The following is a 27,862-nucleotide window of genomic DNA, read 5'->3' as shown; positions in this document are numbered from 1 at the left end:
GGCTAAATGTTTTATATGATGTATATCTCCTTTAGTTCCCACATGAACCCTTTGAGTAAGGTAATATTAAAAACATAGTGTTACACATAAAACATTGTGTAGCACAGAGATTCTTCAATCAATAATGCATGGATACATTATCCCACTTAACATAAAGGAGGACACTGACTTAGTGGTCTCTCCTGGTCACAGTTATTCAGCTTGCAAAAGTCTAAGCTTTAATTTAGTTTGGTAAATACCATGTTAGAAACATACACATATTTGCGTGGAACTACAGAGGAAGACTCTCTAACCTAGACTGAGCAGGAGGAAGAGGTCACAAAGAAGATGAAACTTCTTCTTCCCAAATCAGGGATTGGGCAATTATTACACTGTATTCTGGTGGTTTGTTATGTCATTTTTCCCTAATTAAACAGTCTCCTGAAGACTTTATGGTTTTTAATCCATTTTTGTTTTTTCCATGTCTTGGGTAATATCTTCTACAGTGTAGGTAATGGAGAAGATTTTGTTGACTGAATAAATGACCAGGGAGAGAGTGCCTTTGATCAACCAATAGGTCAAATCTGCACTGAACAGTGGTCTAGCCTTGGGAGTATTTTCTAACATTTTACTGAAAATAAACTACACTGAATGAAGATCATTACTTACAAATCATTGTTTTACCCTGTATGTATAAGGTCATGAGACACATTCATCTTTCTAAGAAATATTCATCTTTCATATTATATGTGATTACTTAGGAAGATGGTTATGAAAGAGGAGATATTTGTCACATCTATGGGTTTTATTTTATGATTTAACATCTAGATTCCATTGCTATTCATCAGCAAATAAAATTTACCCATCTCCCCACAGTGAGTTTTTTATTGAATAGGTCAAGATTGATTTTAGCTTGTTTTGGCAGGTGAAAATTAACACCATGCTTTCTTTGTTGCGATGTTTGTCAATGTGCAAAGTAACAAAGGAACTAGAATAGAAAGAATTTGTATATTTCTTAGGGGTAGGAAGTTAAGAACTGGTTCATACTTCCATTTCATTGCCTATAAAATATGACTGGAAGGTGTTAATTATTGTGGTAATTTATAATATGTGGAAACAATGGCCTTTTCATAAATGAGTTTAGCTGTGATTGTTATCCTGTATAACCAAAGATTAAGAAACATAATTTAAAGCAACTGCATATAATTCATACTTAAATAGATTAAATGGAACTGGCCATCTGAAATACTTCCTTGATCTTTGTAGAAAATACATCCCAGACATGTGGTCAACTTGAATTTTTAATTCACAGTAATGGAACAGCTTTCTAGAGACTCAAGGCTATTGTTTGTATCTAGGAATTCCTAAAGGACCACATCTTTAATTTATTGCCCTCTCTTTCCATGACTGTATTTTAATTTGCTCATTGACAGGTACTGAGAAGTCTGGCTTCACTTATCTACAGTATGGAATTTTGTGGGAATGAACATCTCTTCAAGGCTTGATTAAAAAGGTGAATATAGTCTATTCTAGATCATAAGGCTATAGAAAACATTAGGAAATACATAACCAGTTTATGGACTTATGTATAAATCCAGTGTCTGTTTCCTAATGTATTGTGTAAAATACAATGGATCTCAAGTCAGTATCATAGACCAATGTTTAGTTTTGTTTTGTGTGTGTGATTTTTTTTTTTTTTGCATTGGGTAAAAATTCAATAGCTTTCAGAAAGAATCAAAGTGAAATGTATTTATTAAAAAAAAATCCAAAGGGCTATGTACTAATTTTCCTTTACTTCAAAATACCAGAGAACATTTTGGCTATCTAACACTTCAAAATTTTAAATTCTACCCTTATAAATTTCCCTACAAATACATAAAGACTCAGAATAGACAGACAAATTGTGAGATCATCTACAGTTGAATCTGCTTGTTCTTTTAAATATTTTCAAGATGATAAAAAGCCAATAGCTTTGGAAAAGGGCTGACACTCCCCTCCAAAAGAGGGGTTGGAGAAGAGAGAGAAATATAAAAGATATTTTTAAGAAAACCATCAAAATACAAGGATGGTCAGTCGGTTCAACAAAAGTATTATATCAATATTAAATTTCCTGATTTGATCGTTGAACTGTAGTTATATAAAAGAATGCTCTTCCTTGTCAAATGTTAATTGACCATAAGTATCTGGGTTTATTTTTGGGTTCTCTATTCTGTTCCATTGGTATGCATGTCTGTTTTGGTACCAGTACCACACTGTCCTGATTACTGTGGCTTTGTAATATTCACTGAGGTCTGGGAGAGAGAAATGCCTCCTGCTTGGTTTTTGTTCCTCAGCATTGCTTTGGCAATTCTGGGTCTTTTGTGGTGCCATATAAATTTTTGGACTGTTTGTTCTAGTTCTGTGAAAAATGTCCTGAGTAATTTGATAGGGATTGCATTGAATCTGTAGATTGCTTTGGGTAGTATAGCCATTTACAATATTAATTTTTCCAACCCAGGAGCATGGAATATCTTTACATTTCTTTACATTTTTATTTCCTTGATCAATGTTTTGCAATTCTCGGCACATAAGACTTTTACATTCTTGGTCAGGTGTATTCCCAGGTATTTGATTTTTTGGGGTGCAATTTTAAAAGGTATTGTATTTTTGTATTCCTTTTCTAATATTTCATTGTTAGTATACAGAAGTGTGACTGATTTCTGAATATTAATCTTGTACCCTGCTACTTTGCTGAATTTGTTGACCAGTTCAAATAGTTTTGGGGTTGAGTTCTTAGGGTTTTCTATATACAGTATCATGTCATCTGCATACAGTGAGAGTTTTACCACTTCTCTTCCTATTCAGATGCTTTTAGTTTCTTTTCTTTGTCTGATTGCTATGGATAGGACTTCCAGTAATATGTTGAATGACAGTGGTGGGAGTGGGCATCCTTGTCTTGTTCAAGATTTCAGTGGGAAGGCTTTCAGCTTTTCTCCATTGAGCATTATATTTTCTGTGGGTTTGTCACAAATGGTTTTGATTATGTTAAGGTATGTTCCCTCTGTACCCACTTTGATAAGAGTTTTGATCATGAATGGATGTTGGAATTTGTTGAAAGCTTTTTATACATCTATTGAGATGATTGTATGGTTTTTGACTTTTGTTTATGTGGTGTATGACATTGATTGATTTGCATATGTTGAACCATCCTTGGGCACCTGGAATGAACCCCACTTGGTCGTGGTGTACGATAATTTTTCCATGTTGTTGGATTCAGTGGCTAAAATTTTTTGAGAATTTTTATGTCTATATTCATCAAAGATATTGGCCTATAGTTTTCTTTTTTGGTAGTATCTTTGTCTGGTTTTGGAATTAGGGTGATGGTGGCATCATAGAATGTCTTTGGGAGTGTTCCTTATTCCTCAACCTTTTGAAAAAGTTTAAGGAGGATGCGTATAAGTTCCTCTTTGTATGTTTGGTAGAATTCAGGGAGGCAAGAACATGAAATGGGAAAAAGACAGTCTTTTCATGAAGTACTGCTGGAAAACCCAGACAGCTGCATGCAAATCAATGAAACTAGAACACACCTTCAAACCATGAATGAAAATAAACTCAAAATGGTTTAAAGACTTAATTATAAGATAAAACACCACCAAACTCCTGAAGAGAACATAAGCAAAACATTCTACGACATCAACCTTACAAATGTTTTCTCAGGTCAGTCTCCCAAAGCAACAGAAATAAAAGCAAAAATAAACCAATGAGGCCTAATCAAACTGACAAGTTTTGCACAGCAAAGGAAACCAAAAAGAAAATTGAAAGACAACTTACAGAATGGGAGAAAATACTTTCAAATGATGCAACTGACAAGGGCTTAATCTCTAAAATATACAAGCAATTTTACAACTCAACAGCAAAAAAGCCAACAATCCAATAGGCAAAACACCTGAATAGACATTTCTCCAAGGAAGATAAACAGATGGCCAACAAGCACATGAAAAAATGCTCTATATCCCTGATTATTAGAGAAATGCAAATCAAAACTACCACCAGATACCACCTCACACCAGTCAGAATGGCCATCATTAAGAAGTCCACAAATAACAAATGCTGGAGGGGGTGTGGAGGAAAGGAAACCCTCCTGCACTGGGGGTGGGAATGTAAGCTGGTACAACCACGACGGAGAACAGTATGGAGGTATCTTAGAAATCTATACATAGAACTACCATATGACCCAGCAATACCACTCTCGGGCATATATTCTGACAAAACTTTCCTTGAAAAAGACACATGCACCTGCAAGTTCATTTCAGAACTATTCGCAATAGCCAAGACATGTAAACAACCCAAATGTCCATCGGCAGAGGATTGGATTAGGAAGGTGTGGTATATATACACAATGGAATACTACTCAGCCATAAAAAAGAACAAAATAACACCATTTTCAGCAACATGGATGGAACTAGAGATTCATACTGAGTGAAGTAAGTCAGAAAGAGAAAGACAAACACCATATGATATCACTTATAGCTGGAATCTAATATAAGGCACAAATGAACCCTTCCACAGAAAAAAAAATCATGGACTTGGGGAACAGACTTGTAGTTGCCAATGGGGAAGGGGAAGGAGTGGGATGGATGGGGTGCTTGGTGTTAATAGATACAGACTATTGCCTTTGGAATGGATTATCAATGAGATCCTGCTGTGTAGCACTGGGAACTATGTCTAGTCACTTATGATGGAGCCTGATAATATGAGAAAAAAGAATGTATACATGTATGTGTAACTGGGTCACAATGCTGTGCAGTATAAAACTGACAGAACACTGTAAACCAGATACAATGGAAAAAATAAAAATCATTATATATATAAAAACATACACTTTGCAAGGAAAAAATAAAATAAAATTATGCTCTTTTCTTAGGAAAAACACAATGAAGTATGTAGGATAAAAAACTGGAGTTCCCATTGTGGTATAGCAGAAATAAATCCATGGGGATGTGGGTTTGACCCCTGGTCTCGCTCAGTGGGTTTGGGATCACGTGTTGCCATGAGCTGTGGTGTAGGTCACAGACACAGCTCAGATCTGGCGTTGTTGTGGCTGTAGGCTTGTGGCTACAGCTCTGATTTGACCTTTAGACTGAGAATCTCCATATGCCACAAGTGTGGCCCTAAAAAGCAAAATAAATAAATAAATAAATGAATAAATGAATAAATAACTGATATCTACAACTTACTGTCATATTTTTGAAATAATTGAGTCTCAAATAATTCAGAGAGAAAATGTAGTTGTGAGAGTATACGGAGTGAGCATACAATGATTAAATGGAAAAAAATGTTAACAATAGGTGAATCTAAGTAAACGGTGTGCATTTTTTGTGATATTCTTTGAAAACCCCTTGCACAATGAAAATTTTGCTTTTGAAGAGACTTAAAAAGAGACATATTTATAGCAGTAAAACTTAAAAGTATTACTCTAAGGATAATCATGATAATTATTTTATTTATATATTCATTAATTGTGAATAAAGCTTCCAAATATGCTAATCCTGTTGACATTATCATTGGAACAAAACTAAGACTAGAGATGTCCTTATTCCCATTTTAAAGATAGAGAAATTTGGAAGCAGAACTACTCCATTCTCTTAGTTTGCAAGACTTTGATTTGTTGTCCTTTCTGAGGTAACTCCACTACAAACTGTGCAAATTGCCCTCATTTAGGTGGTGAAGGCATGCCTGTGGTTTGTCCGGTGCTCACTAACCAGCTTTCAAGCTGTAAGAATTTGGGTGGTTGCAGATCTTTAAGCAGCTCTATAATTTAGAATCAATCTTCTAAGCTGTTTTGTCTCAATTTTCATAGCATGTTATCGGTTTTCATTCTAAAGTTGTGCTATCTCTTCTTGGCATGATTGATGGTGCAGGTGCACAGTTTTAGGAAAGAAACAATAGGAAACCCTATTGGTTTATGCTGCATTACAATTAGAAAAAGGAAAAAAATCAATGTTAGACAAGTAGAATAGAGAAAGTCACTAGGGGGATACATTTCGTTTTCATGCTTTCAAGAATTACATCAAAGAGTACATATTTCACTGGAAAAGGTAGAGGTGTTCTTTAGGGAGTGAAAGCAAGAAAAGGAGGAGGTCTAGTAATGCATATTTCCAGAATTCTTATTTCATGAGAGGATAAGACTTGTCTTTTGAATTGAGAATATTTTTCTTTATTTAAAATTGCTTGATGTATTTCTGATGCTGTATGTATGAGGGGAGATGTAAGAGAGTAAAATTCCCTAAGTTAGAACTTTTTAAAAATGTTACCACATTCTATTAAGTAGTAATCTCCAAGGCTGAAGGCAATTCAGTGGCTATACTAGATGATCTACTGAGCTCTGAGTAGAAAAATATATATCTAGATAGAGAGATCGATAGATATTGTTTTTATATGATATGGTAATACAGTAGTACTGGTTTAGCAATTGCATATTAATTTAATAGTATGTGGGAGTTCCCGTCGTGGCGCAGTGGTTAACGAATCCGACTAGGAACCATGAGGTTGTGGGTTCGGTCCCTGCCCTTGCTCAGTGGGTTAACGATCCAGCGTTGCCGTGAGCTGTGGTGTAGGTTGCAGACGCGGCTCAGATACCGCATTGCTGTGGCTCTGGCATAGGCCGGTGGCTACAGCTCCGATTCAACCCCTAGCCTGGGAACCTCCATATGCCGCAGGAGCGGCCCAAGAAATAGCAACAACAACAACAACAAAAGACAAAAAAAAAAAAAAAAAAAAATAGTATGTGATATTTACTTTACATAAACGTACATATATTAGAGATACGTGGTCAAATACTCTTAAACAAATAGCATGCTCATAAAAGTAGTTTGGAGACCATAGCTTTACCATTCCTAAGTATCATTTGCTAACAAGAGAAAATAAAGATGCTAATATTTAACATTAAATATGTAAGTCTAAGAGTTATACATATACAAAATTAATAAACGGAAACCTCAATTAAATAGAGTCAGGAGACCAGATAGGGAAGGTCTCATATCCTGCAACAGCAGCAACAAGCACCCAATGAGGAAAAAAAAAAAAAAAATACTTCTTCATTCCTGGCAAGCACTCAGCCAGTGAAAAGCCATGGACTCTTTCTTTACTATAGCCCTTCCACTTTCCTTCTGCTTTCTGTAATAGAGGTCTCCTTTCCTTGCCTTGGGGGAATTTGCATGTGGCTCACCATGGTTGCAGACCATGAACTACAATTCTCTGCTGATTCCAGGTAAACCCATCTTTGCCGGAGAAATATCTAGCAGTTTATTTATCTCAGTTCAACACTGAGGTGGCCCATACAGGGGCTAGAAAGGATTTCCAAAGCTTCTAGGGTTGGTGAGCAAACAGATATGGAATCCTAATTGAGCCATTGTTCTCTTTGCTTTTCTCACAGACCCTGGAGTTTGAAGGTATGTCTTTTTCCTAGATGCAAGCTCATGGGCTCTTTGGAGCTCTCCAGGTTTTATTTGGGGTCTATTTTAAGATTTTCGTCTTTCTGGTTAGGGCCTTGTTCTCTATGCAAGTATTAATTTGATACTTGGGTCTTATTTTGAGATATGACTGTTTGAGTAGAAGCTGGCTAAAAACACCTTCGGCCCATTTATTCAGAAACAGGGCTGCTTTGATTAAACTGTGCCCATTTTCTAGCCTTCTCTGGAAAATGGCTGAAAAGCCATTAGCCTGGGTTTTCTAAGACAAAGTGTTTCTAGAGAATTGGCTCATATAGCTATAAGCTATTTGAACTGAGTTGTTTCAGTTATCAGTTGTTTGAGCAGTTTGAAAATTGTCATTTTACTTAGACAAAAAAAGTTCCAAGTAATGGGATCCAGGTAATCTAAATACTTTGAGGGAGCCCTTCCTACAGGGATGTTGGGTGATTTTATGTTTAAAAACTATGGTCCTGTGCATTTGTAACTTAAATGGGCCAACCTGACTAAAGGCAATTTAGAATATCAATGACCTTTATGAGGAACTTTTGAAATTCTGAAACTCAATTTTCTTAAAATCAAATTGGACAATGATAGTTCAGAAATTTCCAGAATTGAGTGGAATACTTATTTCATTTTGTATTTTGAGGCTGCCTAATATTATCATGAGCCTAAAATTATCTCTGCAAAACATGGCTTTAAGGTTAACTGAGGCAAACAAATGATTAAAGGAAGATGAAAAGGCTCCCAAAGCTTGGTTACTTTGATGACTATTATCAAATGCTAGAATTGTTTCCCCCTTTGAGGAGAAATTTTGGCATGATGCTTTTCTAAGAAGTATCCCCTAATAAATGTACAGAGAAGATAAATTAAGAAGAAAAGGGTATGCATCTCTCAAAGGGCCTAAACAAAAGGGAAGAGATTCCAATATATTGAGGCCAGGCCTATTATAAGTTTGCCACCGAAACTTTGATAGTGATAAAATGCTCCAGATGATTGCCAATGTCTATGGTCTTTATAATTTGTGGACTTTACTTCTTTCCTGGCAAGGACTCAGCCAATGAGAAGGCAGGGCTTTCTGTTTACTGTAGTCCTCCCAGCTTCCTTTTCCTTTCCATAAAAGTGTTCCCCTTCTCTTGCCATGAGACTTGCACATGGCTCACCATAGCTGCAGATGCTGAATTGCAGTTCTCTGTTAATCTTGAACCAGGCCCATTTTTGATGGAGAACTATGTGGCAGTGTATTTATTTCAGGTCAATATATATGATCAGAGGACTCATTCTTTCATGGAGTAAGTATTCACTGATTCATTACAAGCAGGAAAATATAGTAGGTACAAACAGTGTATTCTGGAGTCAGGCTAACCAGGGTCAATTACAGACTCTAGCACTTAGAATCTGTGCCATCTTGGGCAAGTTTCTTAACCTCTCTAGATGTCAATGTCCTCATCTGTAAAATGAGGATAAGGACTGAATTCACCTAATGGTGCTGTTGTGATGATTAAAACGGTAAACATATGTGAAACACTTAAAGGTGCTTGGTACTTGTCAGCATTCAGAAGATTTTGATTGTTATTATTCATAGGGCTAATCTAACAAATATTTATTGAGTATCTAGTATTATCCAGGTACTGTGATAAGCTTGGGTTATGTGGTTTCAATGTGCAAGGCTCTGCACTGAGTTCTATGGGGAGTAAACAGATGATTCAGAAAATGACTCTGCCTTAATATGTGTATCAGTTATCTATTGCTATGTTGCTTAGATAACAAGGCTCTCACTGCTGTTTATTTAAATGCAATAAACTGTAAAAGCAGTGAATTCTACTAATGAATACTCTCCAGTTCTTTCTCAATAATCAACTGGTAATAACTTTTACTACTGTGATGATAGGCTCTGTAATTCTGGCTCTGTCCGAATTTTATTGTGTGGTTCATGTTCATTCTTTGTTCCACATAATCTTTTCACTTGGATAGCTGTTTATTGCTTCAAGGCCTTTATACCTAATCAGATATTCTTATTCTATGCTTATGTAGAGGAAAAAATTTTGCCACCCCAAAAAGTGTCTCTGCCATGAGGATTAATTCAGGCTGATTATTTTTAAGAAACAGTAGGCTCAGGAAGTTTTACTTGTTACTTTCCCCTTAACTGCCCATAAAATAATTGAGATAAAGGGCTTTCTCTTGGACTAGAGCTATCATCAGGGGTATCTGTCAAGAATCTGCCCTGGGAGTGGCAGGTCCTAGAGATCAGGGTGCATTCTATGTCCTAGTGTAGATGCAGGGCCCAGCAAACCCTTGTTAACCAAACATTTGCTTTTCTGTCTCCATGGGAATCACCTACCTCCCCACTTTGAAGTTTCAAACCAGGACCCCCAACACCCTCTTTTGTCTTTAGCTAGAGATGATATTTAAGGTGAGGACTTTGACCATTTGGAGAAGTTACTCTTTCCCTGGTTCTCCTTCGTACACATTATTAAACTTTTGTTTGTTTTTTTTTTTTTCTTGTACATCTGTCTCAAATCTTAGACCAGCTAGAAGAACTTATAAAGAAAGAGGAAAATTTCTTCTTCCCCACACATATTTATTTTGATAATAGTGGAGTAATGTTTAGTCTTTTTTCTCTTCTGCCTAAGAGCATTGGGGCTGTAACTATGCTGAGAGCCTGTTTCTAGTGAAGGAATTCTTTCCATGAGATCACCAACTGTATTCTTTTTTACTATAATGGCAAATATTGCTATTCTATGTGGTCTCTTATTTACTATAATGATAGTTTCCTGGTTTGAATGTGACTTGGAAAAAAGGCCTTTGTTGATGTCCTAAACTCTCCCAGATTTTACTGAAGACATTGATTTTGTATTCTTTGAGCAGTTGTCCTAGAATGTAAATTTGAAAACTACCTGCAATTGGAAAGATGCTTTGTTTTGTTTCCATGATTAATTTGACCTCATCATTGCAAGTTAGGTTCTCAATTCCTTTGATTCTTCCACTGATAAAAGTACGAGTGGAGATGTATACTTTAGTCTTACAGTTTGTGTGTAAGGTTTTAAATTCACACATTGCAGATTAAATGGGAATTATCCACACTCCCACTGCTAAATCCTAATGCCTCCCAATTTGTTTGTACAATGAAATGTCATGGTTATCACCAGATTTATTTTCCAAAGGAAATTAGATATGAGAGGAGGGATGCAGTGTTCTTTTCTCTCATTATGTAAAAGAAAGAAAAAAAAAGAGCTACCACTCTCATGCCTCATCTGGGTCATGTTGAACTGACAATGGCCAAGAATGGAGTCCAGTGTCAAGCCAGGCACCTCCCACCAAGTCACACCTCTTCACTATCAGGAGGATATTTTGAATGTAGTCATTGAATGGTCAATTACTAATCTGATTAATCCAATCTGTCAAGTTCCAAGCTCCTATTTCATCATCTTACTCAAAATCATACTAAGAGAGAACAGTGATGTGTATAAATAGACACAATAGTGTAAATAAAGGCCCTGCAAACCAACTTCTATTCAAAGCATAAGAAAAATACAAAAAGGAAAAGAGATACAACTTATGGTCATCATAAATATCACTAAAATCACCCTAATTTTGCTAGTCAATTTGATTCTTGCTTTATCTACCTTAAAATGTAAAGAAATCCTGAATATTAGACCCCTTTATGAAATTGCACATTATTTGTATCTTACCTAACTCTTAGTTTTTCTCTTTTACAGGAATATATACCTATCTCTATGCTATATTTATCTCTGACTTTAGCCAAAAAAGATACAAAATGGTTTATGTCTGTAATGCAAACATACAGGTTATTATCTACTATGTAGACTTATTTACCATATAATTTCTTTAGAGTTCCTTATGATTATTTCTATAATATTAAATGAAAAAATGGTACATAAACAATTCCTCCATAAACCGAGTTAGCATAATAGCCTGAAAAAAATATATATATGTAGTCACTAAACCAGCTTTGGTAATCACTCACAAAGTAATACAATTCCATACCTAGATCATAGTCTGTAAATTAATCTTGTCTTAATGGATATGAACATGTAGCTTCAGTATGCCATAGGAAACTTGACTAATCTTATGAAAGTTGTAAAATTTTGTGTTATTTCATTCTTATAAAAATTTTATTATGGAAAATTTCAATATTCAGCTAAAAAGAGGCCAGAACAATAAAACATCAGGCATTTATTACCCAGCTGCAAAAACTTGCCAATTTGGGGGCCATTCTGTTTTTCATCTGCATCCTACCTAACTGGATTATTTTGAAGCAAATCCCAGATATTCTTTTACTTCAGTTTAAATAGTTAAAAGTATCTATCATTAAGTAAGAAAAACATTTTCTTTATTATACCTGCAATACAATTATGCCAATGCAAACATTTTAAAATAACTCATAATATCAATTATTTTTTAAACTGTCACTTTGATTGAATCAAAATCATGGAGTCCAAATAGGTCCATATATTGCATGTGGTCAAATAGATCTTCTCTCTCTTTCATTCTACAGGTACCCCTTTCCCTACTTTCCCGTGATTTATTTTTTTAAAAGCTTGTCATTTGTAGAGTTTTTTACATTATGAACATTGCTGCTTCCATTCTCATGGTATCATTTAAAATACTCACCTAACTGCTGTGTTCCCTGGAACCTGTTAAAAACCAGAGTCTTGATCCAATTAGATTCAGATTTTTTTATGAGTACACTTCATAGGTGTATTGTGCAATTCCCTCAAGAGGCATGTAATATCTGTTTATCTCTCTTTCCTTTCCCACTCATTCTTATTAATGTCTACTGTTGTCTGCTGCTAGATTCATTATTTCGTTGGTGGATCACAAAATCGTAATATTCTAATTCTATCATTCTTTGTGTATTAGCTAGAACACTTCTATAAAGAAAAAAATTCCTGTGGACAGTTACTTTTTTTAATAGGAAAGGTAGTTTAAATGCTTAAGTATTTCTTCTATTTACCTCTTTTCAGACTGAAGAGCTAGTTCTCCAGGAAACTCTGATGGTCCCCAATAGATTTATATTTTAGTATCACTGCATATCCAGGGGTTGTTTCACTATTAAATATGTGAAACTCATTCAAATTTAGTTATCTTATGGTAAAAATAAATTAAACTAAGAGCATACCTTCAGTGGAAAAATATAATAAAAGAGCAAAATTAAAATTTTAGAGAATGATTTGCCCTATATTCTGAATAGGCAAATGTACAGTTTGTGTTTAAAAGCAGACATTCCCCAGTTTCTAGAATACTAGTAGTGCTAATAAATGGGCCATAAATAAAATAGAACAATTTAGTTTCACTAAATTTTATTTCTAAAGATGTGCAATATTTGGTCTGCTTACTATGTGCCAATGTCTATGACAATACTTTACAGGATTTACCTTGTAGAATACCCACAACTTCACAATGAAGAGATCATTATTAACCTTTTACATTGGAGTATATCTAGCCTTGTTAGAAAGGCTGAGTGACACTTGACATTATACTTATGCCCTCTTTCACCTTGGGTCTCTGAAATCCCTAAGGGATCTGTGAATGGGTCTAGGAGATCCACCATCCTTCTGAAATTCTATGTTTGCACATTTTTCTAGAGGGACTCTGTATCGTTTTAACCAGATTTTGATAGGAAACCATAATCTCCCTGAAGTCAAGGATCAATGCAATATCTGGGTTGATCAGCAAGAGTTTGATGAAGACAGAGAATTGAGAATATGGTTAACTTTATTTGTGCAAATGTTCCATAGCTCTACCTGATATTAGAGGTGGTAGTTAGCCACTTTAGTTTGGAGATATGTATATATATGTGTATATACATATATATATATATATATATATATATATATATATATATATGTTTTTATTTAATTCTTTCTTTCCATTAGGCCTGGTTTATAATTTTCTACTGTACAGCCAGGTGACCCAGTCACACATACACATATACATTCCTCTTTCTCACATTATCATGTTTCATCATAGGTGACTAGATATAGCTCCCAGTGCTATACAGCAGGATCTCATTGCTTATCCATTCCATAGGCAATAGTTTTCATTTATTAACCCTGAATTCCCAGTCCATCCCACTCCCTCCCCATACTCTCCTTGGCAACCACAAGTCTGTCCTTCATGTCCATGATTTTCTTTTCTGTGGAAAGGTTCATTTGTGCCTTATGTTAGATTCCAGATATAAGTGATATCATATGGTATTTGTCTTTCTCTTTCTGACTTACTTCACTTAGCATGACAGTCTCTAGTTGCACCCATATTGCTGCAAATGGCATTATTTCATTCTTTTTATGACTGAGTAGTATTCCATTGTGTATATATACCACCTCTTCTTAATCATCTGTTGATGAACATTTAGGTTGTTTCCATGTCTTGGCTATTGTGAATAGTGCTGCAATGAACATAGGGGTGCATGTATCTTTTAAAAACAAAGTTTTGTCCAGAAGTGGGATGGCTGGGTCATACAGTAGTTCTATATTTAGTTTTTTGAGGAAACTATACATTCCAACCAACAGTGCATGAGGGTTCCCTTTTCTCCACACCCTATCCAGCATTTGTTATTTGTGGATTTATTCATGATGGCCATTCTGACTGGTGTGAGGTGGTACCTCATTAGTAGTTTTGATTTGCATTTCTCTAATAATCAGGGATGTAGAGCATTTTTTCCTGTGCTTGTTGGCCATCTGCATATCTTCCCTGGAGAAATATCTATTCAGGTCTTTTGCCCATTTTTCAATTGGGTTGTTGGCTTTTTTTGCTTTTGAGTTGTATAAGTTATTTGCATATTTTAGAGATTAAGCCTTTATCATTTCCATCATTTGAAACTATTTTCTTCCATTCTATAACTTGTCTTTTTGTTTTTTTAAATGTTTCCTTTGTCGTGCAAAAGCTCGTAAGTTTGGCTAGGTCCCCTTTGTTTATTTTTGCTTTTATTTCTGTTGCCTTGGGAGACTGACCTGAGAAAACATTTGCAAGGTTGATGTCCAGAATGTTTTCCCTATGTTTTCTTCTAGGAGTTTGATGGTGTCTTGTCTATGTTTAATTCTTTAAGCCAATTTGAGTTCATTTTTGTGCCTGGTATGAGGGTGTATTCCAAGTTCATTGATTTACATGCAGCTGTCTGGGTTTCCCAGTAATACTTGCTGAAAAGACTGTCTTTTTCCCATTTTATGTTCATGGCTCCCTTGTCAAAGATTAATTGACCATAGGTGTCAGGGTTTATTTCGGGTTCTCTATTCTGTTCCATTGGTCTGTAGGTCTGTTTTGATATGAGTGCCACATTGTCTTGATGACTGTGTCTTTGTAATATTGCCTAAAGTCTGGGAGAGGTATGCCTCCTGCTTGATTTTTGTTCCTCAGCATTGCTTTGGCAATTCTGGGTCTTTTGTGGTTCCATATAAATTTTTGGATTGTTTGTTCTAGTTCTGTGAAAAATTTCATGGGTAATTTGATAGGAATTACACTGAATCTGTAGATTGCTTTGGGTAGTATGGCTATTTTTACAATATGAATTTTTCCAACCCAGGCACATGGAATATCTTTCCATTTCTTTACATCTTCTTTAATTTCCTTGATTAATGTTTTATAGTTCTCAGCATATAAGTCTTTAACTTCCTTAGCCAGGTTTATTCCCAGGTTACTTTGGATATATTCTTTTCTAATATACATGACTTTATATCTAAAAGCTTACATAATCTCAAATGTATCACCTATCTAAGTCTGAATATGTTTTTTCTGCTGCCAAGTTAGACTTAATCATAGACATGTCTAGATGTTACATAATTTAGACTTGAAGTTTCCATAGGTATACATCTGTCATTACCATGAAATACAAATATGAGTTGCATTTAGTTATAAAAGAAAGGCTTATAACTATTTCATAAAATAAATAACCCCAAGGAAAACACCATTGTCATTTAATACAATATAAAGTTGGCAAACTTTATATATCAGGTTTATTTCAACATATGGCCTTCATTTCAACATATGCACTTGGCAAGAATACCAGAAATAAACCTAAGACTGATTTCTCCCACCATCCCTAGCCATGAATTTCACAATAATTATAGACCCAACACTGCTGGTGATTTTCTCACAACTTTTCCATATTACACTTATTGATTTTAGCTAGTTTCAGCAATATTATTGTCATTTGAACTTTTTTTCAATGAATTGGCCATTTTTGAGGATAACTCTGTGCGCTTCATCCTAGACTCTACTTCCAATTGTTATAAATAAATCACAATATCAGATATTTGATTTGATAGAATGTCAAAGGTACACTCAATGTCAACTTATTGATAGATTTAATACTGTATTCTAAGCACAGATCATCCTTTTGTGAATAAAAGAAAACACAAATACCTTTTTGCCTTGATGGATATTCTATTTCCTTTCTGCTTAATTGTACTTTTTATGACACTGTTCATTAGGATAATCATCCTGGGACCATAAACACACTAAATGAAATGCTGCTGGACAGATTACCAATATTTCTAATTAAAGATACTGTTGACCATAAGCTAATTAGAGTAAGCAAGATTTTAGGCATGGTACAAAAACTATAAAAATATAAATTACTGGCATTAAGGATAGTGTGTTGAAATTTTAACGGGCTATATAAGGTATTTTTACATTGAATTCAAGATAGCATTAGGTTGGATTTATTTCAGTGGAGTTTCATTTTTTAACTTATCTAATTCCTGGAAAAGACTACATTGGCAGAGTCAATACCTAGATCCAAGAAGGAATGGACACTGCATCCACAATTTTCACCTCTCTTTTTTTCCTCCTCTGGCTCCATAAGTGGAGAACTGAAATATTACCTCACTGATACAAGCAAAGTTTAAACTTTTACCTAAATAAGTGGAGAGGGAGAGGTTTTTTTTGTTTGTTTGTTTTTGTTTTTGTTTTGTTTTTTCTGCTTGAATTAGTCTATTTTGTTTTGTGATGGAGAGGTCATTACTAATGTCCATGTTGAGGGGTAATATTAGCAGATGAATGAATATTCATCTTTTTACATGTTTCTAGACCATAACTGAATAAATCTTTCTTATATTAACTTGAAAATGCAATTCTAGAATGTATTAAGTATTAATCAGGAAACTATAAGCCTATGGAAAATAGAAGGATGGAAGAAGGGCAATTCTGGCTATAGAGATGAGGTCAAAGAATAGGCCTTATTTGCCAGGCGTATATTCTGTGGCACCACCACTAGCTCCATGGAAGAGGAAAATGTTTCCTACAAGATACTAGGAAGAATATGTCTTTCTGAAGCAAAAAATCAAAAGGCTTTAACTGAATTCTAAAGTAGAATGAAACATTTGAGGTTTAACAGTAAACTCAGAACTACACAAAAAGTAGAATAGAAATGGTTACTAGTAATTCCCAAGCTGATAGGGAATTAAAGAATAAGACTTAACTGTGTTCAGAGTCCGTCATGCCAATATATAGAAAATGACACACACAAAAATCAGAACTTTTTATGTGAGACATGAAAGTATGTAAGTAATGCTGAGTGGGAAAATACACTACTGCCTAGCCCAGAGGGAATCATTGTTAAAAAGGGGGGGGGTTAACTTCCTTTGTTTTTTTTAATTAAATACACAGAAACATATATGCATATGTACATATGCTTATTTCACTTTAAATTGTTATAATGATTTTTTTACCTATTCTTTCTGATTTAAGATTATGTCATGAACATATCTTAAAGTTAAGAAAGAACTAGCTCTTCTACCTTTAAGAGCTGTTAGCGTTCTATGGAATGGCTGTAACAGAAATGTTCCCTTTAATGGTCATTTGGTTTAGATCTTTTCCAAAGCACATGGATTGAAGGAATTCAATCCACAATGATGTTGGAGTTTTTGTCATTATTGCTTGTTTTTTAAAAAAATTTCTGTATATGGTACTAAAGTACCTGTGGACTTTTCCTAGGATTGCAGGAGCCACAAGCATGAAGAATATTTTTCTAGCAGAGTTCCCAATATGGCTCAGTGATAATGAACTTGACTAGTATCCTTGAAGATGTGGGTTCAATCCCTGGGGCCTTGCTCTGTGTAGGTCACAGGTGTGGCTCGGATCTGGCGTTGCTGTGGCTGTGGTGTAGACTGACAGCTACAGCTCTGATTTGAGCCCTAGTCTGGGAACTTCCATATGTCCTGGGTGTGGCACTAAAATAGCAAAGAAAAAAAAAAAAAAACCTACCTAGGAATTTATGTCAGGCTACCCCTCAGACAGTAAAGCCACCTAAGTGCTTTGCTTCAGGATCTCCCAAGAGACAAAAACCTTTCTAGAATCTGGGTCTTCTTCCCCTTTTAAGAGTGGTAAAGGTATGGTACTTTCATTGCTTTTAAGGCCTTCTTTGCCAATTTCCCTCTGGAGTCATCCTCTCCAATTTGGTGACTCCAGAGGGAAGTGGGAGGGAGAGTAATAAACACAGACTCAAGACACCATCTTCCCATCACGCCACAACTAGATTTTAGAAAATCGTATTTCTTAAAGTGCAGAAGAAAATAAAAAGACGACACTCTAAAAAAGAATATGGCTCATTAGATATAAGATTTCTTCAAAATAAACTGTTTTATAGGAAAAAAAATCCAGTGAGAAAGAAGTAGCCGAAAATATTCAATGGAATAAATGAAACCAAATATTTGCACTTTCAAAATAAGAAAATCAATAAATGCAGAAAACTGTGCTCTACTGAAACCACAATTAATCTTCAGAAAAATCCTGGACATATATTTAAATAGGAGATGTGTAAGCATTTAGAGAAGCATATAGGGATCAAAGAAGCCAAAACTGATTTATAAATTCAAGGCATGATAAATACCCCTCTATCTTTTCTTTCTTTTTCTTTTTTCTTCAATAATAATAAAAAAACTAAAAATTTTTAAAAGGAAGAAGGAGGAGGATGGGCGTTTCCATCGTGGCTCAGCAGTAATGAACCCAACTAGTATACATCAAGATTCAGGTTTGATCTCTGGCCTTGCTCAGTGGGTTAAGGATCTGGCATTGCAGTGAGCTGTGTTATAGGCTGCAGATATGGCTTGGATCCTGCATTGTGTTGCTGTGGCTGTGGCGTAGGCCAGCAGTTGCAGTGCTGATTTGATCCCAAGCTTGGGAATTCCTATACATTGCAGGTGCGACCATCAAAAAGAAAACAAATAGTAAAGGAAATATAATATATTGAATCCTTGAGACAGGTAGTGTAGTATTATTAAAGGTGATGTATGAAAGCACATGAAACAAATAAGAAGAGAGATCTGTGATGCCCTGAATTTAGGTTACCAAAAAACAAAAAAACAAAAAACAAAAAACAAAAAACAAAACAAAACAAAAAAACAAACAAACAAACAAAAAAATCAATGACCTAAGTATGGAAGAGGAAAACCATGGTTTGATAATAGTTCAGTTAAAGGGGAAAGATAATAACCACCTTATGGCTTATAGGTTCCCATCAGCTATTTATATGTCAATGGGAAGGTGGTTAGCACAGACTGAATTACAGGAGTCTGAACAGGGTTTTGATGGTTTCTCTTCATTCCTTCATCTCAACTATTATCAGGTTTTTAACCTTGGCATTTTTACATTAATATAAAAGAAATTTTTAAAAATGAGAGGAATGCATTTAGTTGAAAGAAGCTTCATGTAACCACTTCAGTTTACTGTAATTAAAAATTATTTGATTTTTGTATTACTTACTTCAGTTGATAATTTCTTACTTAAAAAGTAGCATGTCTAGGAGTTCCTGTCGTGGCTCAGTGGCTAATGAATCTGACTAGGAACCATGAGGCTGCAGGTTTGATCCCTGGCCTCGCTCAGTGGGTTAAGGATCTGGCATTACTGTGAGTTGTGGTGTAGGTCGCAGACGAGGCTCAGATCCCACTTTGCTGTGGCTGTGGCATAGGCAGGTGACTACAGCTCCCATTAGACCCCTAGCTTGGAACCTCCACATGCCGCAGGTGCAGTCCTAGAAAAAACAGAAAAAAAAAAAAAAAAGTAGCACGTCTATTATATATTACTTTTACTTTCTATATATTACATACATTACAAAAGATAACCTAGTTTTCTTTTCTATTTCCCTAATACATTATTTCCTCCCTTCCTTCTTTTCTTTCTTTCTTTCTTTTAATGGCTGCACCAGTGACATATGGAAATTCCTGGGCCAGGGATTGAATCTGAGTCACAGCTGCACAACACTGGGTCCTTTAACCCATTGCACCAGGCCAGGGATCAAACCTGTGGCTCCACAGCGATCCAAGCCACTGCAGTAACATTTTTAACCCATTGCACCACAGTCGGAATGCCAAGATAGCCTAGTTTTTGGGGTTTTTTTTTGCCAACAATCACAGAGAAGTTAAAGAACTTGTCAAAATCATTATGGTTATAAAGAGGGAAGCATTTGGCCTAATCATGGAAAATATTACAAAAATAATCATTTCACAAATTCATCTTTGATATCTTCCACACAGCAAAACAAAATATTAAGTCAACAAACTGATAATATGCTAGGTACAAAATATTTTGAGAGGTACTTTATAGTTAAAAAGGACTACTTCGAGTCAACTCTTTATGGAATACACTTGTGTATATCTTATAAGCAAAAGCCCTGACTGACTTTGTTCTAGGCTATCATTTCAAGGATGTTCATACAGTAAACGGCCATGGAAAAGAGAAACAGTATCTTTTCTCTCAGGCTTAATGTTCCTCTTGGGTGACACAACCCATCGTGTGTGCTGATATCACCGTCCCTTTTCATATCACCTTGAACAATCTGGGAACTGGGGAAGTGGCACAGGAAAATGCTAATATCCTGACTATTGCTGTTATGGTAAGTAACAGAGTTCTTTGTCTCTGACTGAGGACGCCTGTGTCTTCTACCAGCATCCATGAAACTGAGGCAGGCTCAATTGTTAGCTGGAAAATAAGACAAAATCCCAGACACTTCACAGCTCTCAGAAACATAAAACAGAACTATTGCCATTAAAAATGGGACAGTCTACTTAGGGAATCTAGTAATGTAATAAATTAGAGCATATATATAAAATAAAACATTTAATAGCACAAAAAAATTTTCTCCAAAATAGGAAATTTTAATATGAATGTGATTGTTTGAATAAATTAATGTTCAAGTTTAGTTCTAAGATGATTTACTTGTAAGTGATTCCTTGACTCAGTTATATAAACCTTTGGAGAGATACATATAGTGAAAGGCTATTGTCAGATGTACAGTCTACTAATTTAAAAGAAAAAAGTCCACCTTGTCTGAAACCACCCCCAGGTGAAGATAATATTTACATAATTAACCACAGCATCTTACAAATACCTCTCCCAGGGCTGTTGATACTTAAAATTCCACAAATTGAAAGCCATGTTCCATCAAAAAAACAAAAACAAAAAACCCTAGAAGGCTACAATAAAAAAAAAAAAGATAACAAACGTTGGCATGGAGAAATCAGAATACTTGTATATTGTCAATAACAATATAAAATTGTGCAGCCATTTTGGAAAACAGTTTGAAAGTTCTTCAAAAGTTCACACACAAAATTGTTTTCATATGACCTAGCAATTCCATTCCTACTTATATATCCAAGAGAATTCAAAGCATGTATTCACACACACAAAACATATATATAAATATGTAATTAGCATTATTTAATAGCCAAAAAGTAGGGGAAAAGTCCATTAATTAAAGAATGGCTAAATCATATATTGTATATCTCCATAATGGAAAATTATTTGACCATAAAAAGGAATGAAGTACTGACACATGCCACTACATTCTTAGTAAACCTTAAGAATATCGTACTAAGTGAAAGAAATAATTCACAAAGACAATTTGTTGTATTATTCTATTTTTACATGCATTGTATTGTACTGTTTCACTCAGATGAATAGAATAGCAAAAACCGTAGAATTAGAAAGTGAATTTGTGGTTGCAAAGTAACCTTTCCCTGGCACTTCTCTTAAAAAGTGGGTTAATCTCTTCCTGAGTGAAAGCATCTATATTTATCTCCATTGTATGTTTTCTGCACAGTGCTACAAAAGCCTTTAAACTCTAAGAAATTTGAGTATTGGGACTGTTTCATGTTATACTGCTGAATCTTCAGTATTTAGAAACACTCATTTGTTCAATATATAGTTTTTTTAATATTAATGTGGTTTTTTTTTGTTTTCTTTTTTTTTTTTTTTAAGGGCTGCCCCACAGCATATGGAAGTTCCCCAGCTAGGGGTCAAATCTAGCTACAGCCACAGGCCTATGCCACAGCCACAGCAACACTGGATCCTTAACCCATTGAGCAAGGCCAGGGATCGAACCCACATCCTCATGGATCCTGGTCAGGTTCATTAACCACTGAGCCACAAAGGGAACTGCCATGTTCAATATATAGTTTTGAGTAGCTACTCTGTATCAAGAAATAAAGACATAGCAGAAAATAAATCAAGATTTCTGCCTTGTGGAATTTACATTCTAATAGGATATACGGTAAGTTCTCAATAAGAATTTGTTTAATAGATGAATGAATGTGAAAACTACTTGTTTAAATTTTAGAATCAACTGACAACCCATGAAAAAATGACTACATTTAAAATGAAATGCTAAATGGAAGTGAACACTTTGTTTTTTTGAGTTTATACTTATCAAGGTTTTACAGATTCAATAATAATTTTGACCAACACATGGATGTCATCCCTCTGACAAAATTTATTTCATCACACAATATTAAAGGCATCATTCTAAATTTAATTAATCCTATTCACAAATAGTGATAAGAAACATTCCAGCCATTAAAATGAAAGTGATGACCCGGAGGGAAAATAAAAGTCTACTTGGATTATCTATGTAATTAAACTTATATTACCTATAAATTAACAAAACACGTAGAGAGTGCATTCAGTATTTAGTTATAAAGTAGTCCAGTTGGGGACTCATAAATATCCTATTAAAATTAATTATAGCACTAACCAATTTAATGTAATATGTAAAACAACAATTGTTGCATTTATCATGGCAAAATGATGCTAATTTATAGTGTGTGAAGCCAACATACATATTCAATCCATTAAATGCATTTTGTTAAACTTGAAGGAACTCATGATAAGCCATCTCTTCTGTAGTAAAATAAGATTAGCATCCTTGAATTATCAACTTTATTTTTTTGTAATCATCTAAGATTGGGAATTGGATTAAATAAACTATATGCTTCTTTTAAATCCACAAATCTATGGTTTATAAATTCAGTTGAGCTATTTTTACCTATGTTTTAACATTTTAGAATTACATTTTGTTTTTTAGAATAGCATTTTTAGAACTTTCTTCTGGACACAACTATTGTCCTAAAAAATGTTAAAAACTGGTTTATGTGGAAGAAGGGGAAGTCAAAAAAATTTAGGTAATATTAAATTTAAAAGTTAAATTTAGCTTAACTTGAATAATCTCTCAGATTCTTATCCTGACAGTTTGTCAACCAGGGGAAAAGAGAATATCTAGGTCTAGTTCAACTATAGAATCCTTTCTTTTTTTTCTCTTTTAAAAAGATCACAGGCTTTGCACAAAACTCAAGTTTGGTACATTGCTTATTTATGTGAAAAATTTCTAAATGGAAAATATTGAACATAAATTTTTCACAATAATTATTCTTTTTATACTGTAATAAATTTTAGCTTCAATGGACATAGCTTTGTGATTTAGGACACAAGTCGGAAAACTTTTCTATAAAGACCAGAGAACAAGTATTTTCATTGGACATACAGTCTATAGGACTACTCAGCTCAGTTGTTGTATCATGAAAGCAACCACAGACATTAAGACATGAATGGGTATGGTTATGTTAAAATAACCACGAAATTTCAAAATGGTTATTTTGAAAATAACCTTTTCCAAAAACAAGAAGTGGATCACAGATTGCCAATTTCCATATTAGACAGTGGACATTGATTTCAAAATAAGTTTAAATCTGCTGTGAGAAATTACATTAGGGGTTGTCTTGATAGCTAAGAATAAATCAATTAAGGTACTCTTCAATTCAGATTTCTGGCCTTTAAATATCCTCTTAAATCAAACAGTCTTAACATTACACTGTTTTTCCCAAAGAGTGATACTTTCTTATAAGCATGGGTCATTGTGGTGTTTTCTGAATTTAGTAAAGAACAGGAGAACAGATGGCAATATTTTGTATTAAATGTTAATATATTCTAAGTTTGATATATATTAGGTTTAAGAATTCCCAGTCTGTTCCCAAAACATCATATTAAAAAAAAAAAAAGATTCCTCTCTACAAATGTTTATTTCATAAACACGAGGATTTTGCCTTAGACCACCTGGCATGTGTTTACTCTTCAAAACTCTTCAATTTTTAAAGATGTGTGAAATAATGTCATATTGTTTCATAAACCTTTTGAAAAGATTTCTTCACGTTTCACTTCATTTATCTATCTATTTTTATCTAGGACTTGTTCCTTGAACCATATTCAGCTCTTATCCAAACAGCATACTTTTATCCTGGAAGGTGGAAAAATATAACAGTACTTCAGTTCTCCAAGGTGCTCCCCTCCTGTGGTACTGATATCCTAAATTAAGAGCTTCTGCTGAAAGCGTTTAAGATTCCATATCAAAGGTAGGACAAGACACAGCAGTTAGAGAAAGAGAAGAGCAAGTGAGCAGTATGGTAGTAAGTGGGTTAATAGGAAAACTAGGGCACTGAGCATCATCTTTCAAAATAGAGCAATTTCATCACACTGACTGGTACCATCAAAATTCTTACAATTGGACCATTGCTGGCAATACCTGCTGCTGTTTTCTCTGTACCAAATCTGCAGTGATCTGTTGCTTCACAAAGAGACAGATGTTAAATAGAAACTAAGACTCTGTTATTCTTTGAAACTTAGTCACACTAAGTTTTACAAATTATCTTCTATTACAAAAAAAGGAAAATAATCTCTAACCACTTAAACCAGACCATTTATATTTTTGTGAGCTCTTAAGAGAGCTGAAATGCTATCTCTACTACTTAAAGCTCTAGAATATTATTGAGAAATTAAAATTATTTTCTATTAAACAGCACTTAAAATATATTTATTAAACTAATTATTAAATATTGGTATATTTATTTTTGAAGAAGATTGTTATGAGTCATCACTAATAAATTTAGACTTTTGGAAACAAATATAAAGATGAATATACTTCAGAGCTTACTGAATAAAGAAAATGTTTCAAGAAAATTTTATTTATTTATTGCTTTTTAGGGCCGCACCTGTGGCATATGGAGGTACCCAGGCCAGGGGGTCAAATCAGAGCTTGAAGCTGCTGTTCATGCCACAGCAATGTGGATAAGGCAATGTCTTGGCAGTGCTGGAAACTTAACGTACTGAGCGAGGCTAGGGATTGAGTCCACGTCCTCATGGATACTAGCCGGATTCATTTCCACTGTACCACTATGGGAACTCCTATTTCAGGAAAGTTTTAAAATCTATCTGTTAAAAAATTTATTTAAATGGGAGAAATATGGAGTTCCCGTCGTGGCACAGTGGTTAACGAATCCGACTAGGAACCATGAGGTTGCCGGTTCAATCCCTGCCCTTGCGCAGTGGGCTAATGATCCAGCTTTGCCGTGAGCTCTTGTGTAGGTCGCAGACACGGATCGGATCCGCATTGCTGTGGCTCTGGCGTAGGCTGGTTGCTACAGCTCCGATTAGACCCCTAGCCTGGGAACCTCCATATGCCGTGGGAGCAGCCAAAGAAATGGCAAAAAGACAATAAATAAATAAATAAATATATAAATAAATGGGAGAAATATATCTTACATTTGTCTGCTTTCTCCACTCCAACTAAAATTTGAATTGTCAAATAAAACTAAAATAATTGTATTGCATAAAAAAACAACTATAAACACATTAATATTTTACATCACCAACTAGGAAAAGAACTTCAACAAAATTACTCTAAGAAAACTGAGAAAAAAAATTATTCCACCCTATAATTTTGAGACGCTTAAAACAATAGATACTAAATTATATTTTATTAGATTGATATAACATATAAGATGCTGACAAAGTATCCCTAGTCTACAATAAAATATAGGCTGCTCAGCCTAAAATATATTGGATTTTTAAAACATCATATATATATATATATATATGTATGTATAATGTTAAAAATGAGATATCCTCATAATTATGTGATTATGTACCTTATATCGTAAAGGGTTTTTATTAATTACACATCCTTTTCCCTGTCATAAATAAGAAATATTATATGGAAAAAAGAGATTTTAAAAAACAACACTGCTTAAAATTTCATAATTTAATAATATTGACATTTCATTAGATTAGGTTCCCTGATACAGAGTTGCTATACTCTGGGAAAGGAAAACATGTTAGGCAAAGAAATGTAGTTACATTGGGTGTATATAAATGAATAATATGTCTTCTGCAGTTTTATAAAACATGTAAAGCTTTATATAAACATCTCCCATATATTATTAAATATATAATTTCTGAATATCTAGAAAGAAGTGATTAATTTCTAAAATACAGGATGAATTCACTATGAAAGAATCTAAATGTCCTTTAAAAAAAGATTTCTTAATACTAGTCAGTTGATAGATTAAAAGGATGCCGTAGCTATTGTATACAGGGGTTTCGGCAAGCACTTTGATATTTTCTTGTCATATGATATCTTTGAAGACAAAACGGGAAAATGAGACCTAAATGATGAAACAATAAGGAAAATGTCTACCATATTGAATTCTAATGCTGAACAACCTCAAGCTGAATAAAGGTCTCTTTAGCTAGAGGTCTTAGATTATGAAGAGAGGGGGAATGCACATCAGAAACAGAGAGACCGCTTTTCAAAATATACAGTCTAGGCCACCTTGTTGGGTGGAGGAGGAAGATGATGATGGGAGAAGGAAATGGACGTAGACACAACAACCCATCTTCTAACTTACTGTGGCATTCTACAAAGTTGAATTCCTGATATTCCTCAACTACATATATTAATAATTTGGATGAGAAATATAAAGCCCTCTGGATGACAGTCTTGATGGTAAGCCATGCCTGTCAGCAAGAATCACAAAAATGATAATTTAAGAACTTGGAAATGGAGAATTGTGACTGCCTGCCTGAATCTTAATATAGAGATTTAAACTGGGCTCAGTCACCTACCCGGTCCAGAGAGGCTCAACATCACATTTTTGTTTCAAAGCTATGTCCTTGGAACAGCTTCTAGGGTTGAGGAAGGCAAGCAGAACACGCATTCCAAGGGTGGGGGTTGAACTGGGGAATACCAATTGCCTTGGTCCATTCAAATGACAACTGGCAGTCATATCTTCTTGACGACCTCCTTCAACTATATTTTCTTGATAAACTACCCTCTTTCCTCTTTTAAAAGGTCTTTTATAAAATCCCTGTTAATATTTCTTTTCTGAAACTTGGTCTGATATTATAGCCATTCCAGCTTTTTCCATCCTTTTACTTTTAACCAATCTGTCTTTACACTTAAAGTTTGTTTTAGATGATTACAGTGATTTCGGCTTCTTTATCCAGTCTTTTAATGTCTATGTTGTTACAATTTACATTCAACCTAAATATTGTAATGTTTGGTTTTAAATTACCATATTCTTGCTTATCATTTTTGCCATTTGTTGTTTGTTGTCTTTTTCCTTTTTTATCTATTAAATTATTTGAGTATTATTTTCTAGCGCCCAATTTACTTCCTCTATTAAAATAACAGTTTTTATTTTTCCTGACCTCCACCCATTTGCTCTCTGGTTTACAATATACATTTCTAACTTATTTCAGGCTACATATAAGTAAAATTATGTTATTTCATATATAATGTAAAAAATTTACAAAAATATACTTTCATTTTACCCTCCTATCCTTTGTACTATTATAGAATGCTTATGTCTGCAATTGCTAAAGATTGGACAACACATTATTATTCCTACTTTATACAGCCAACTATCAATTGGCAAGCAGGTGTGGAAATCTATTCATTCTGACTGCCCAGGACAAGCCTCCTAAAAAAGGTCTCCTTTTTATAAAATCTTCCACCCAGCAATCTGAAATAGTCTGCCTTTCTCTTTGGTCTTTCCTGGCCCTTTCCATATGGGATCTAGTTTCAGATTATAGCTGGGAATTTCTGAAGGAGGGGATGAAGCAACAACATAATCCTAAATTTGTATATACAAAATAGCAGAGCTCCAATGTACACTGATAAAAAAAATACATCAAAATATGTAAAAAAATTAATAAATTTACCAAGTGTGAGTTGGCAGATACAACATTGTTATGATTTTAATTCTCCCCAATTGCTCTATACATTCAACCCAATCACAGCACGAATCCTAATAGTCTATATTGTAGAAATTGGCAAAAGTTTGTTCTAAAATTTATGCTGAAAATCAACA

At 34.5% G+C, this 27,862-nt stretch overlaps 1 protein-coding gene across 12 annotated transcripts in view; it reads right to left on the bottom strand.

The window, feature by feature from the left end:
* Positions 1-27,862, bottom strand: part of NAALADL2 (N-acetylated alpha-linked acidic dipeptidase like 2) — a 1,365,504-nt gene that overhangs the window by 439,698 nt on the left and 897,944 nt on the right. The window lies entirely within an intron of this gene.

Source organism: Sus scrofa, chromosome 13 (genome assembly GCF_000003025.6).
Source record: "Sus scrofa isolate TJ Tabasco breed Duroc chromosome 13, Sscrofa11.1, whole genome shotgun sequence".
NCBI lineage: Eukaryota > Metazoa > Chordata > Mammalia > Artiodactyla > Suidae > Sus > Sus scrofa.
This window is presented reverse-complemented; position numbering and strand designations above follow the sequence as displayed.